Source organism: Manacus vitellinus, unplaced genomic scaffold, assembly GCF_001715985.3.
Source record: "Manacus vitellinus isolate BGI_N305 unplaced genomic scaffold, ASM171598v3 scaffold_58_pilon, whole genome shotgun sequence".
Classification (NCBI taxonomy): Eukaryota; Metazoa; Chordata; class Aves; order Passeriformes; family Pipridae; genus Manacus; species Manacus vitellinus.
Window position 1 is genome coordinate 1,316,754 of NW_021940671.1, and position 13,542 is coordinate 1,330,295.

Sequence of the window (13,542 nt, forward strand, 5' to 3'; positions counted from 1 at the left end):
CTCATGATATTCACAGTTGTCTCCCTGCTCTTTGAGGAGCTGATGAGTTATCAGCAGAATCTTACACCAGGACCAGGGCACCCTTACAGCTGGACAAAAGACTTGGAAAAGATGCTGGCTGAAGTCAGCTGGTGGCTGTGTGGCTCTAGGAACAATACTGAGGTGGGAGCTGATCTGTATCTGGGAAGTCTAACTTCCATCCCCATTCCCGTCCCCCTCCTGCTGAAGATGCTGCTGCACTGAACCTGAAAGGTCTGGTTATAAATAGCTTCTCCCTGCAGCTCCTCAATGAGCCACTGAGGCGGAATGAGTCATCTCTGCCAGCTCCGTGGCCCCCCCAAAATGCCTGCGTCAGGTTGGGAGCGTGGCTGCCAAACAGTGGCACACACTGTTCCCTCTCAAAGGGCAGTGGCCTTGGGGGACAGGGACACTAAACAATCCAGCTCTGCCCATTACTCATAAGCACCCAAAAGTCACATCACTTTGTGAACAATGTAAAATCTGTCAAGAAGGCTTAGAAATCTACGCTGGCACTTCAACCCTTTGTCCACACCATCATGCTCACCACCCTGGTGTTCAGCTGGAGCTTCTAACCCAGTACCTGGTTTGTCATGGAAATGATTGAGCAGATCTCGGGGACTGAACCTCTCACTCAGCTTACAAAGAACTTCTCCTCACCAAGATGTGGTGACGCTGTTCACACAGCAATGAGCACAGCAACAAGCAGGTGAGCTGCCAAACCCTCACCTCTGGGCCAGGTGTGCTACCAGGCACATCTCTGTATTTCCCATGATGAAATAACATGAGAATTTTAACAAGAAAATCAGATTTGCTTGTTTCATTGTGAGAGAAGTTCACCTAGCTGATAGACAGCTGTATCTCTTCTAGTGCTGTTGCAGGAAAGCAATTCCTTGGTTCCTTGGTGTGATTTCCTGAACTTGCATAGGACACCAGGTAAGAAGAGTAAAGAAATTCTAGTAATTATTTTTTCATATTGACTTTATTCAGAGGCAAATGGAACTCTCCTGAGACATGTCCTTTCTCAAACCCAAGACAATAAACATAGACATTTAATGAATTTTAGGATAAACACCACTGTAAGTAAGTAAAGCACAAGTTCTAGCCAAGAAAATCATACCAATTTGCTGTGATTATCAGAGACTGAAGGGGTTGGGTGTGAGTACTTATGGTGGGGGAAATAATTTAAACCAATACTGGGTTAAAAGGAAGGAAAAGAATATCAGGTAGGGAAGAAAATACAAAGTCAAGATCAAAGGAGAACACAAGCAGGGTCTGGAAGCCAGTTATTACTGTTCTTAAACTAAATAAAACACACAGAACAAAGCAGAAAGCAAGATTTGGAGACAGGACATGAGGAAATCTCCTGGTGCTACATTTCCTTCACATGGAAAGTTTAAGATAATGTGATCCAAGTGATTCTGGTATGTTTTCCATAAACTAAGTTTAATGGCTGTGTCCTGTGGCTCACTCGAGCATTGTGTGAGAATTCAAGCTCTGGACAACAGGACAGGCAATCAAGACTATCACACATTTCAGGTGAAGTCAAACCTTTGCAAGCAGAATCTTGAAAAACAAAACTCACAGATAGCTGTTATTTGAACCGAAGACCAGCAAGGTTGATGGTGCTGATCCACACAAACAGAATACACAGAGCAATATATTTCAGTTCCCTCCGTTAGCCAGCTGGTGCTGACAAGGCAAATATAAGGCAAATATTCCCCAGCTCTGTGGCCACTGTGGTGCTGCCAGTGGTGCCCAGCACTGCCCCCTGTGACGGCAGGGGGGGTGTTTGCTCTCAGGTCGTGATGCAAACGATGACAAAGCTTGGCAGACTTTCTGCTACCAGCTGAGGTGATACACTGTTGTCTCGAGGGAGGCAGAAGATGATGCAGCTTTACATGAGCTGCTTCTTCATTTTCCCTCCAGTTTTTAATTCATCATCAAACCAATAAGGTACATTGTGTTAAAAGTTAATGACTTTGTTCTGACAGAGTTTTAAAACAGACTTACTTCAGAATTTTGTAAGTCCATCATGTACAACCTCATCTTTTCTATATTCATGTCTGGGAATATTTTATCTTCGGTGACTTTTTTCTAAACAGAAGGGACCTACTCCATAGAAGAACCTAAACCTTGAAAAGACCTCTGTCATGCTTTCTACCACCTTCTCAGCACTTAGAAAGTTATTTATTGGCACTCATAAGAGGACAATTCTCCTTTCTGCTACCACCTGATGAAATACAATTTCTTGCTTTAAATATTTGTAAAGGCCAACAAAGATCCCAAAATAGCCTTTCAGAAATGAAAAAAAAAAAAATCCTGATAAAACAATTCCACCAACAGGTGTCCAAATTGTCCCAAGACTGTAAGCAATCCTCTGGTGCCACACACAGCAAACTTGGAAATTAAAGATACTGAAACCAGTGGGAATGCAACAGCTACTGCTAAGAAAGGATGAGAATTTTCACAGAGCAGCTGAAGCAATATAGCTGCTACTACCTGGAAAGGGCTGCCATTTACAACCATCAAACAAGAAATGAGAGGGAAAGCATCCCCAAAAGTAGTTCCTTCTGTTGAAATGGTGTTTGCAGTATCCTATCTACATCCTTTCTCACCTGAGACCAGATTTCTCTCCAACATCCAGGTTTGTTTCATCCTCATCGATGTCCTTCTTTGGCTGCTCTGAACATGGGGAATTCCAGCTCCTAAAGACAGAAGTGAAGGAGCAATTAGCTCAAATACATTGGTGGGTTCTGTCTTTTAGACTAGGATTATTCAAAGTATTATGTACATTCCTTAGAAAAGCAGGCCTTTTTAAGGCCCAGGAGGCTTTCTGCCAAACTCCCCACAAATTTATACAGACCTTCCTTAAATATCCCAAGGGAGGATGTTTTATGTTATCTCTCAGCTCGTGTAGCTTCCAACAAGGAGCAGGGCATACAAAGTGAACAGAGATAATCAGGTGTTTTTCATAAGCCACATCCCCTTGCAATACACAAAAATTCAGCTGGTCAAGTTCCAAATTGAGCCCTGTGCTTGAAAACTGACCAAGGAAGTATTTAAACTGAAAACTCCAAGGAACAGAGGAAGCAGTTAAAAAAACCCCAAATTAGCTCGAATCAGGTTCAGGTAAGAATAATGCAGGACTCCTAATTCGACCCTAATTTCGTTCCTTCATTCTTTAACCATCATATTTTTAATCCTTTCTGATCCACTGGATCAACTTTGTTTTCCCCTCTGCCTATTCTTCTGCATTAACCACAGATGCAGTAATTATGCAGCGAGATTTTTCTTAAATCAAAAAATGGGATGATTAAATTGTGTGTATGAAGAGAAGAAAAATGATCCCAATGGAACTAAAAAAGTTAAGCACAGGTAAAAGCTGCCGATGCCCAGTGGCACATCCAGTCCCTTGGCCATGCTGTTGGCCAAGGTTGGGGTGCTCTGTCATCCATCTCAGCTCCAGCAGGATTTCAGATAGTGACAGGGACACAAGCATTTATATCTGCTGTCATTGTTGCTTGGCAGGGAAAATATATCCCTCTTAGGCTGTCCAGACATTTCAGTTTCTCTTAGGACCCAGTTTGAAAAAAACAAAAAATGAAAGAAACTGATTATTCCACTGTGGATAGGAATATGGAGGAGGTCACCATATGCGTAGGATAAATATCCTCCTGTTGCAAATTTGTATCAGTCAGTCACCGTCATCTGCTCTGTGGGATAAAAATGTCTCAGATATTCTGCACTCAAACATCAGAATTGCCCATCTCATTTACGGTGCTTACTGCTGTTCAGCAGGATCAGCCATGAAGATTAAGGTGATTTTTTTGCTCAGCCAATTGCCCTTTCCTTTCTTTTCTTTTCTTTTTTTTTTTTTTTTTCATTGAACCTTCACCTCTCCCTTTCCCCAATGTCTCTGAAGAGACAAGGACAAAGTCAGGAGATTTGCAAAGGAACTGATTGTGCTCATACAGAAAATTAGATCATTCTGCAGAACTTTCAGCAGATCCTCTCCAATACTGCTCTTATACCTGTCTTTCATTGATTTTGCTATACAGTATCAAAAGGACACTGTACACTCACATCTGAATGTAGTGCCAGTGCACTGAACAAAAAGTCACTCTGTCCCAAGGGAGAGGAAAAGGAATGGGCAAAGAGGAGCAAAGAGAGAAAGGGAGAGCAGCACAGGGAAGAAAAGAAAGGCCAAGCAATAGTTGGAAAGAACAAATCCTTTCTTTTTGCTCTGTGCACCTTCTCTTGTTTCTTTCCCACACTCAAGTCCCCCCTGTCCCCTTTCCTGGCTCCTGGGATAATGTGGTCTGCAGTCTGATGGCTTTAAACTGAAACCCAGTCCAAACCTGACTTTTCAGTTTCTAGAGCTCTGGAAGGGCACAGGCAGGAGGGAAGAGCATCCCTGAGGAAGCAAGGCTCCTCCGGCAGAGCTGCTGCAGCAGCAAAGCTATTAATAAATGTTTGCAATCTTTTAATCGCTCTTCTAAATTGCCATCGTGTTCCTGCAAACCCCATAGTGTGTCAGTGCAGCTGCCTCCTCCCGCCTGCCTCCCCGTGTTCGTGCATGTGAGTGAGGGGGAACATCAGGAACATGCTCAGATCCGAGGGCTGCTGCAGCCTTAGAGGGAAATGATTTTGACAAGTGACTTTTTAAATCTTCCTTATTCCAGAGGAAGCGGCCCTGTTACTTGCATTTATAAACCATATTTTCACCTGGTTCGCCTTCTCCAGCAAACCCCGCCTGCTCGATCAAGACACTAAACTTTTTGTCATTAAAATATCACATCTGATCTGTCATGGCTTGGGACCTGCCACCCGAGAGGCCACGTCTCTTGTGATGTGATAGCACTGCAGGCACAGTCACCTAGCAGTCACTCTGGCTTAGACAAAGACATTCCCAGCCACAGAATGTTTCTGTCCACTTTATGAGACCCACTATGGAGCTGACAGTCACCAGGGGTACAACACAAACATATATTGCTTTTCAGGCGTTTCTAAAGGGTCAAGTAGTCAGGATATAAGTGGACTGGAAAGCTGTGATCCTATTTACGGCAAGAGATAACATTTCAGGATGAAAAGGATTAATACTTTCAAATAAATTGTCTATTTGCCTCTTTCTGTTTCTAAAGTGTATCCATTATTGTCCAAACTAGGATATTACAGACAAAGCCACCTTCTAACGTCATGGTGGAGATCAGCTTAATCCTTTCTCTGTTCCCTCCCCCAGCTCAAACTCTCATCTTCATCCTAATTATAATAGCATTTGAAATTATCATGGTTTAAAAAAAGATGCCAGCTTATATAATATTCTTATTGCTTATTAATGATTTCAGAAGGGAGAGCAAGTTGCCTTGCATTCTGGGAATTATGCAAACCAAGGCTGAGCCATACCTTGTTGGACTCCACCAGTTTCTTATTTGGAAGCCTGATGCGTGAGGATCACCGTGTAATAACAGATGTTAAGGCTTTTAGTGAATGACAGGCCTGCTGCACACAGCAGAACAAGAAGACATGACAGGCGTCACATTTCACAGTGATTAGCCTGGGGCACTTTTGAGAGGCAGAAGACTCGAGGCGCAGTGACTTTAGCGGCCCAGCGAGTGTGATAATCCCCCAGACGGCACAGCCTGAGGAGTTTGATTGCTGTTCAGGGTGGGAGCTTATGAACAGTGATACAGAAAACAGCAGGCTGGATATCAGGGGCACGGTTACACGGCACTGACAGCCACAAAGACAGTCTGCTGGGATAGGAAGTTATTAAGTCCATTACTTAATCTAAAGTTGCTTATACCCTGTCCTCAAGACATCACCTCCTCCATGCAGCTATAACGTGTGAGAGGCACTGAAGAACTGAACTGGAGATTTAGTACATGTCCTTCAGTTCCCTGTGCTTGTCACTGTGGTGAACATGGGGTGGAGTAGGAGGGAACGTGAATGGGAGCAGGAGCTCTGTATCCATGTTATAAACTGCTGCAGTTTTATTAAAAAACGAGCTTCAATGTGAGATGATATCATCTGTCTCTGATACTAAGAGACTATTAAAAGACAAATGAAGTTGCTTGCCCCCACACTTACAGAGAAATACCTGCACCCCGCAAGTCCCCAAAATAAAAGAGCTCAGTATGTATAATTTAATTAATTAAATAAAATTATTTTTAAATTATTTTGTTAATGTCTGCGATCTGAGTCACAGATGCTGATTTTACAATACTGGGTAACATTATAATAATAGAGAAATAACAGAGAGTACATATGCTTTTTCAAGCAATAAGTTTATCCATGTAGCAACATACATTAAAATATTGAGACCTGAAGTTGAATTTATGTTTTAGAGGAATCTAATAAACACTCAAAATCATCACTTCTTGCTTTTAAAAATCCCACATCTAACAAAAAATAACTTCGCCATTATTGATTGAATAGCTGTCCCTCTGTGTGCCACAAACAAAGCTGAGGGAGTTGTGGTTTGGCCAAGCAGTTGGGGTGGGGACAGGGAAGGAGAAGAGGTGGAACAAGTTAAAGGAACCAATCCATCTCCTGGAGACAAACTCTCACACATAGAAAATTTCCCATGCCAGCATATTTAGAGATAAATGGGGATGCCATGTCTCAGACAGTGCTGCACATTAAGGTACGATGTTGGGAGTGTGGTGTCCCCTGCCAGCCCTGTCATTCCATCAGCAGTGCCCCACCCTGGCATTTACCCTGGCAATGGTGTCCCTCAGGCTCCTACAGGATGAAAATCTTGCTACCTCTACACATCCTACACAGAGGAAAAAACCTGCACACTTAACTGGCTCCAGCTTAGTTTCTTGACCTGCAAGCAGGTTCTGGTTTTAAGCTACGCACAGTCCACGCCACCAATCCCTGATGTGTCTCACATTCTGTCCTTACACCACGTCCCTTGCTGGCTAGAAAAGTGGTACTTGGCTTGGCACAGACACATGGGCAGCCCGGGGTGCTGACATACAACAAGCATATGCTGAAATGTGGGGAAAAGTGAGCTCCCTCAGGAAAGATGGAAAATGAAACCAGATGCCACCAATACTGAGAGAGAGAAGAAACCAGATCTGATCCTTTAGATGACTAGATGGGAGCTGCTCATGTTCAGAGACAGTAGGACCAAATTCAGCTCTAATTAAGTCACTAATGTTACAGCAGGATAAACATGATCTTCAGAGGTATGAAACAGGAACAGAGAAGGTCACACAGCCACAACTCCTTGAGTTCCAGAATGAGTGCTATGGAATTTTACTGAGGGGGCCCGAGGGATGTGCCCTGAGTCAACTGCCCCCAAATCATCTCACTGTGGCAGATGCCATCAAGCACTGCAAAAAGGTTGTTATGTGCATCACCGGGAGCTTTAGCTTGGGACCAACCAGCAGCAGGCAAAAGGCATCTCAAGTGCAGCTCAAACCCCTGTGCCCTCAGGGCGACTGGTGACAACAGCCTTGCAAATCCAGCAAGATATTTTTTGGTTTCCTTCTGTCTTCGTGGTGCATATAGTTTAAAAAAATGATAAATATTTACTCTCTTTGACTCAGGTGCAAGTATATCTTTTGAAAAACAAAATTGAACAAAATAAAAGTAAAAAGCCCCAGCAACCTTCCCAAAATAGGTCAGATGCTTCCAGTGCTTTTTGCCTTCTCTCATCTGTAACAACCATCGCCTCTGGAAATCTCTTTGCATTTACTGGTCTTTGTGAGCATCCTCAGTCAGCACAAGAGAAACAGAGGCGCTCTTGATTCTCCCCCTTCAAATCTGCTCACACACAGTGCACCCTCCTCTGCTTTCACGGGCCTTTCCCTTGCTGTGCCGGGCTGTGGGACGCTGCAGCTAACATTGGATCTAGGCAAGAACAGACGGGTGGGGAGGTCTCTGTCAGAGCGGGTCAGGCAGAGTTGAGCCCCGTGTGCCCCAGCGAGGCAGTGACTGACACGCTGCCTGCACCAAGCTGACACCGGTACAAGCCGAGACCCTGCAGCTGCCAGGGGGAACCCCGGCCGTGCCCCACCGAGCAGCTCCAGCAGAGCCCCCCTTCTCCCCTGCACGCACTGCCGCTGCCCAGCCGGGGCCAGGCAGAGGCACGGGTTATATAAGGCTGCTCCAGGATGCCTGTCCACTCGGCTCAGCACTGAGTGATGGATGCACTGGAAAATGTTTTTTATTGCCTCCCTCATTAGGGAGACAAGTGCTCTGCAGAAGGCTCTGGTTCTGTGCTGCTCCAGGCTGCTGGAGTTAAACCCAAAGCCGCGTAGAGAAAGGATTATTCAGTGTGCGGCAACACAAGCAGACACATCTTACTGCAAAATAGGGCCTTGGCTTAATCTGCTCATGGGAATTCGGGGGAAAGGAAAAGCAGAGAGCAAAGATCTCCAAGACAAGCAACACTAGACACATCATTTCTGTTTCAGAGTGACCTCCACACCAAGTCATATGTGGAGAAGGTCACGCAGGTAGGATGTGTTTATGCTGCAAGGGTTTATATTATCTCAGTTATTCCATTATTTGAGTGCATAATAACTCAATAATTTATTTGTAGCACTCCTTGAAGCAGATAATGTTATTATCCTCATTTTGCCAATGTTACCCTCAGGCCTGGAGAGATTAAGGGTCAGGCTTTTATGCATGGGAAGGTGCCCAATTCATACTGATATCAAAGGAAGCTATGAACCTACATATTTTGACAACAGAAATCAGTGGGGCAGTTAGGAATTCCAGGTCTCAGGCAAACCTATCCACTAATCTTATGTAATTGAAAGTGCTCTGCTCTTGTAAAAATTCTAATTTATTTTTCTTTTTCACCTAAATTCAAATACCTCAACACAGTCTCCATTGCTGTCTGTGCTAACCCACAGGAGACGTACTGGTTACTTCTTCTTTTAATAAGCTTCTTCCCCAGATAGGCAAACTCAAGGGTTTGCTTTGTTGTTTTTGTTGTTATTGTTGTTTGTTGGTTTCTAATACTTTCCCTTTGGTTTTACTGTGCTTATTCCGCAGGTTTCTGGAAATTTACTGAGAAAAAGTCTCACAGCATCCTCAGCGACCACAAGCCTCACAAACTGTACCTCCTGTTTGAGTGCCATTCAGCACAGAACAAAACACCCAGTCCTGCCTCTGTAGCTGCTCTGAGATCTGCTATCTCTGAAAATACTGGTTTCAGGTGTGGGCTGGAAAGTGAGTAAGACTTGCTGAGGCCGCTCTTAAGTTTATGGCAGCCTTTGCCATAACATTATGGAATGTTGTAGGACTCCCTACAGGTAGCAAGAAGTTAAAATCTCCCTAATGCTACTAGATTCTTTGTAAAGAAGCAATTTTTCAATTATATGTAATTAATAGTAATTACTCTTTATCTTCAGAGACCAGAACAAAGAATAATTAATCCATCTTAACATCCCTGTTAAGGAGCTATTAAATATGGGGGTTTTATACAGCAGACTACTTAGTAACTTATGTGGCCCACAGTTCAGTCTGTGTTCCCTAATGCAGAAAGGAAAGAGAAAAGAATCCTGAACTATCTGAACTAATATTCTAGTTCTTGCCTCAATTTAATTAACTAGTTTGGAAACAGCTGTTTCCCTCTTGCAGCAGCATTTCCTTCTGCAAATGAAGTGTGCTGCCTACAGATCTCTCATTTAGAGAAGCAGTTTTACTACATCTTATAAATAATAACATTCAAGTGGACAGTTTACTAATTTTAACATATATCTGTGAGTAAAGTATTTGCAATTATTCCTGTTGTAGAGCTGGTGAAAACGAAGCTCACAATTTTAGGGCCAGCATCTCACTTGGCACATCACCTTTTTTGTTCTGCTCTTCTCTCACGCTGGTTTTTGCTGCACAGGAGACTCCTGATCCTGTGTTCAGGCCAGACAGCACGTGCCAAACTCACAGACACTCGTGCCCTTTATCAGATCTTAAAATTTGGCTTCAATCTTCCAAAGTGGCTTCCAATTTCCGATATCTTAATGGAAGCTCACCTTACAACTCATGGGATGTCTCTCAGAGCACACAGTCCCTATTAATCTGAACTGCAATGTCCTGTTCTTGACTATTAAAAAAAAGAGAAAGAAATGTGAATTTACTATTTTTATCCTAAACAAGTAGTCCAAGACCACATTGCAAGCACTGAAAGAGGCAGAAGCAGAATTTGCTTCAAACACACAGCTTTGCAAGACAATTACTCCACGTGGCAGGATGACAGCAAAGATGAGGGCAGTGCTGCAGGCAGCACGTGTGGCAGCTCATGTGGCAGCTCTGACAGACCAGCAGCCTCTGACCCATGACAGCTTGGGTGTCCAGAAAGCTCTGACTAGTTAAGGTGATAAAAAAGGATAGCTTTTATTCCTACATGTATTGATCCAAGGGAACCTGAGCTCAAAAGGGAGGAGTAGAGAGATATGGAAAATGGGGACCAAAGGGAGAAGGAGAATGTCCCAAATGTTAAATGAAAGCATCTGCATGAAAGGCTCCAGGCCAGCAGGCTCACAGAATGCACTCTTCTGTCTCAGTGACCTTGTGAAGATAAACTGAACAAAAAGCTTCGGGCAACATCAGACAGGATTTAAGAAGCAGTTTTAATTTTAGCCAGATTGTTTTGTATTTTCGGCTGTGGGGTTATCTGGGGATGCAATGTGCATCCAGTGGAACAAAATGTGGTTGTCACCCTCAACTCTAATACTGCACCTGATGGCAAATTCAGTTCTGTGTTTCCAGGGGGAAGCAAAAATCATGGTGTTGGCCATACAGTGGTATCCCAAGGATGGAGCATCAATGCATCCTAATTTTACTGCAGAATGTAATTACTTGGCTACTTTATGCACGAGCAACATGCATGACCTATACTCCAACATAGGATGTGCTAATACACGGGTTTTCTCTGCTCACATAATGTCCTTGCTCTGCATCTCCAGACTGACAGTTATTTTCTATGAAGAAACTGTTTAATCCACCTGTACCTCAGTTTCCTCATCTACAAAATGGAAACGTCCAAAAAGAGTGCAAGGATTCACTAATATATGTTTTTTACAGTGGACACATTTGCTGATAGTTTTAATTATAGTAAATACATACAAACTCTAAGAGCTGGCAGCACACAATAAGATATATGCATTATGTCTATTACAGATTATTAGCATAATTAACTCCATACAATACAAATGCAATCTAACCCACAATCTGGGGATTATGAACAGCATGTAAATCCAAAATGAAGGTTTAGATCTTCAAGTCTGCAGTAAAATGTCAAAACATGAACTAAAACCAAGAAATCTGAGTCAACCCAGACTGATTGGGAATAGCCCCTCCACAGGCACACTACCACACATAACAAACAGGAGCTGGGAAAACAACACCTCAGTATTTGTCTTGCACCTCCCCAGCATCACCACTTTATTGGACAATCATTGGTGAACACTTATTCTGATAGGGAATCTTATATCCAGAGTTCTCAACCTGCTTTACAAATTGTCTCTAACGTCTATAGACAGTGCACATTATTTCCCCCTGTCCTCACATGCTCTGCTCTCCATAATCTCTATTTGATAAGCTATCCTGAGTCTCATTGTCTCTCCAAGTCTGCAGGAGAGACATCTATCCTCTCACTTGGCAGGTCTCTTGACCCACACTTCTATTTTAAAAGCATTTTCTGATTTTTCTCTCTCGGATCTTTTCTCAGGTGACAGTTCTTTCCCACCTTGACTGTGTAACTCACCATCCCTTACAACAGTTCCTTGTATCCCTGACACTGGATCAATACAGCAGAGCTGGCAGAGGATGAGAGTGAGGAGGTGGGAAAAAAAAAAAGTGAAGATGTTGTAATCTTTTTAGTCCTGTGCTGTCAGCTCAGCACACCACGATGTCTGATCGGACTCACACACCTTGTACTGACACAGGCAGTGACTGCACAGGGAGCTGTGGTGGCTCAGATCTGCTCTGTGCATCCCCCAAACCAACAACAGGGAACTAAAGGCAATATCCTACGTGAAATGAGGCAGGACAAGGCTATCTTACAACACTGCTCTCTGCACCGTGTCTCTCCTAATCAGCCTTCTGGACCGAAAACAGAGGTCTGTGCTATGCACAGGGCCCAGCCTGTAGCATGCACAGTGCACATGTCCTATTGGATTACAGGGCAGAGTGCACTCACATGCTCTGCTTGTCAGAGCCCAGCGTGCCTCTGCAAAAAGAAGGAAATAAGGGAAGGGATGGATAAAAGCAACCTGAGCACCACAGGGCAACCCGAGCCCTGTCAGAAGGCAGGATGGGGGATGCCACCACAAACACCAGGGCAGCAGACAAATATACCTGGTCAGCTATGCTGGAAGGCTAAGCTGGGATCTCACTCCACTAAGAAAGTAAGTGGGAATCTTCACGGACTTTGATACTGTTCAAAAATGTGAGACTAGCTTATCACCTAGGAGCTCATTGTATTGACAAGTGGAACAGATGACAGCTAGATCCCCTTTTGGATACTAAAACACAGAGCAATATGGCAAAGATCAATGCAATGCAGTCCTCTCATGGAGAAAATGCTTCTATCTGCATTAGCTTCAAAACTGACAAACTGCCCCCAGTCCCTTTGATCGTGGCCCAAGAGAAAAGGCCTCTTAGAAAGTCCATACTGGACTTTGTGCTTTATTCTCCCCAGGTAACTCAACTCATATTCTGCAGTTCTCAGAAAAGAGCACAACATGAAAATGGGATCACAGGTGAAGGAGAGAGGAGTTAATAGCCACGGGGAGACAGCAGCAGCGCAGGCATCTATTTCAGAGGGCAGAAGTTTATCACACAGGACAGGATTTCCACTGGGTTTATCACTGTTTTCTTTGTGTGGAATGAAGGTCATTAAAGAAGATGTTTCCACTCTGAATTAGCAATGAGTTCCCACTTAATCTATAGTGCCTCAGCGCTCCCGTGTGACCTGACTCCAGGGACCTCGCTGGAGCTCTTCTCCCACCTCACACCTTTTCCCTTATCCCCCCCCATTCCCCTCTCCCCAGTTTCTTCTCGTACCAGATCTTTGCAAAGAGCATTCCCTGCTTCCTCAGACCACGTCCCAGATCACAGCTTTGGAAACCACGACAGAAACAAGAAGTAGCTCTGTTCCGCAATTCCCTCAGCTGTTTTCATTACTTAGCACGTGTGCCCAAACGTCCCCGTACCTGGAGCCCAAGGAGCTACAAACTCTGGAGTTTTCTGAGGCAGCAGAGCCCTTTCAGGAGCACTGGGGAGGAACTGGACACTCTTGGTAAAGCCCTCTGGGGGCAGGTGCCGGCCCCACAGCAGCCACCCCACAGCCGGGGGGTGACCGGCACCGGACCGTCCTCCTCCCTCGGACCTCCTGCGGCTCCCGTCACACGAAGACGTCCCGTCTCCCTCATTCACCACTTTGCCCACTAGACAGAGCGGGCTATCGGCCGCGGGCGGGCCGGTGTCAAGCAAGTCTCGAGAGGGGGCTAAAGCCGAGCCTCGGACCCTCAAGCGAACCCGGCGGGGCCGCGGCCCCTC

The 13,542-nt window shown here is 44.4% G+C and overlaps 1 long non-coding RNA gene across 1 annotated transcript; it reads left to right on the forward strand.

The window, feature by feature from the left end:
• Positions 1–450: 450 nt before the first annotated feature.
• LOC108641244 lies at positions 451–9,910 on the forward strand. The gene is made up of 3 exons (XR_001921861.2): positions 451–727; positions 889–954; positions 9,034–9,910. It is a non-coding gene; the product is annotated as an uncharacterized LOC108641244 (long non-coding RNA).
• Positions 9,911–13,542: the final 3,632 nt, after the last annotated feature.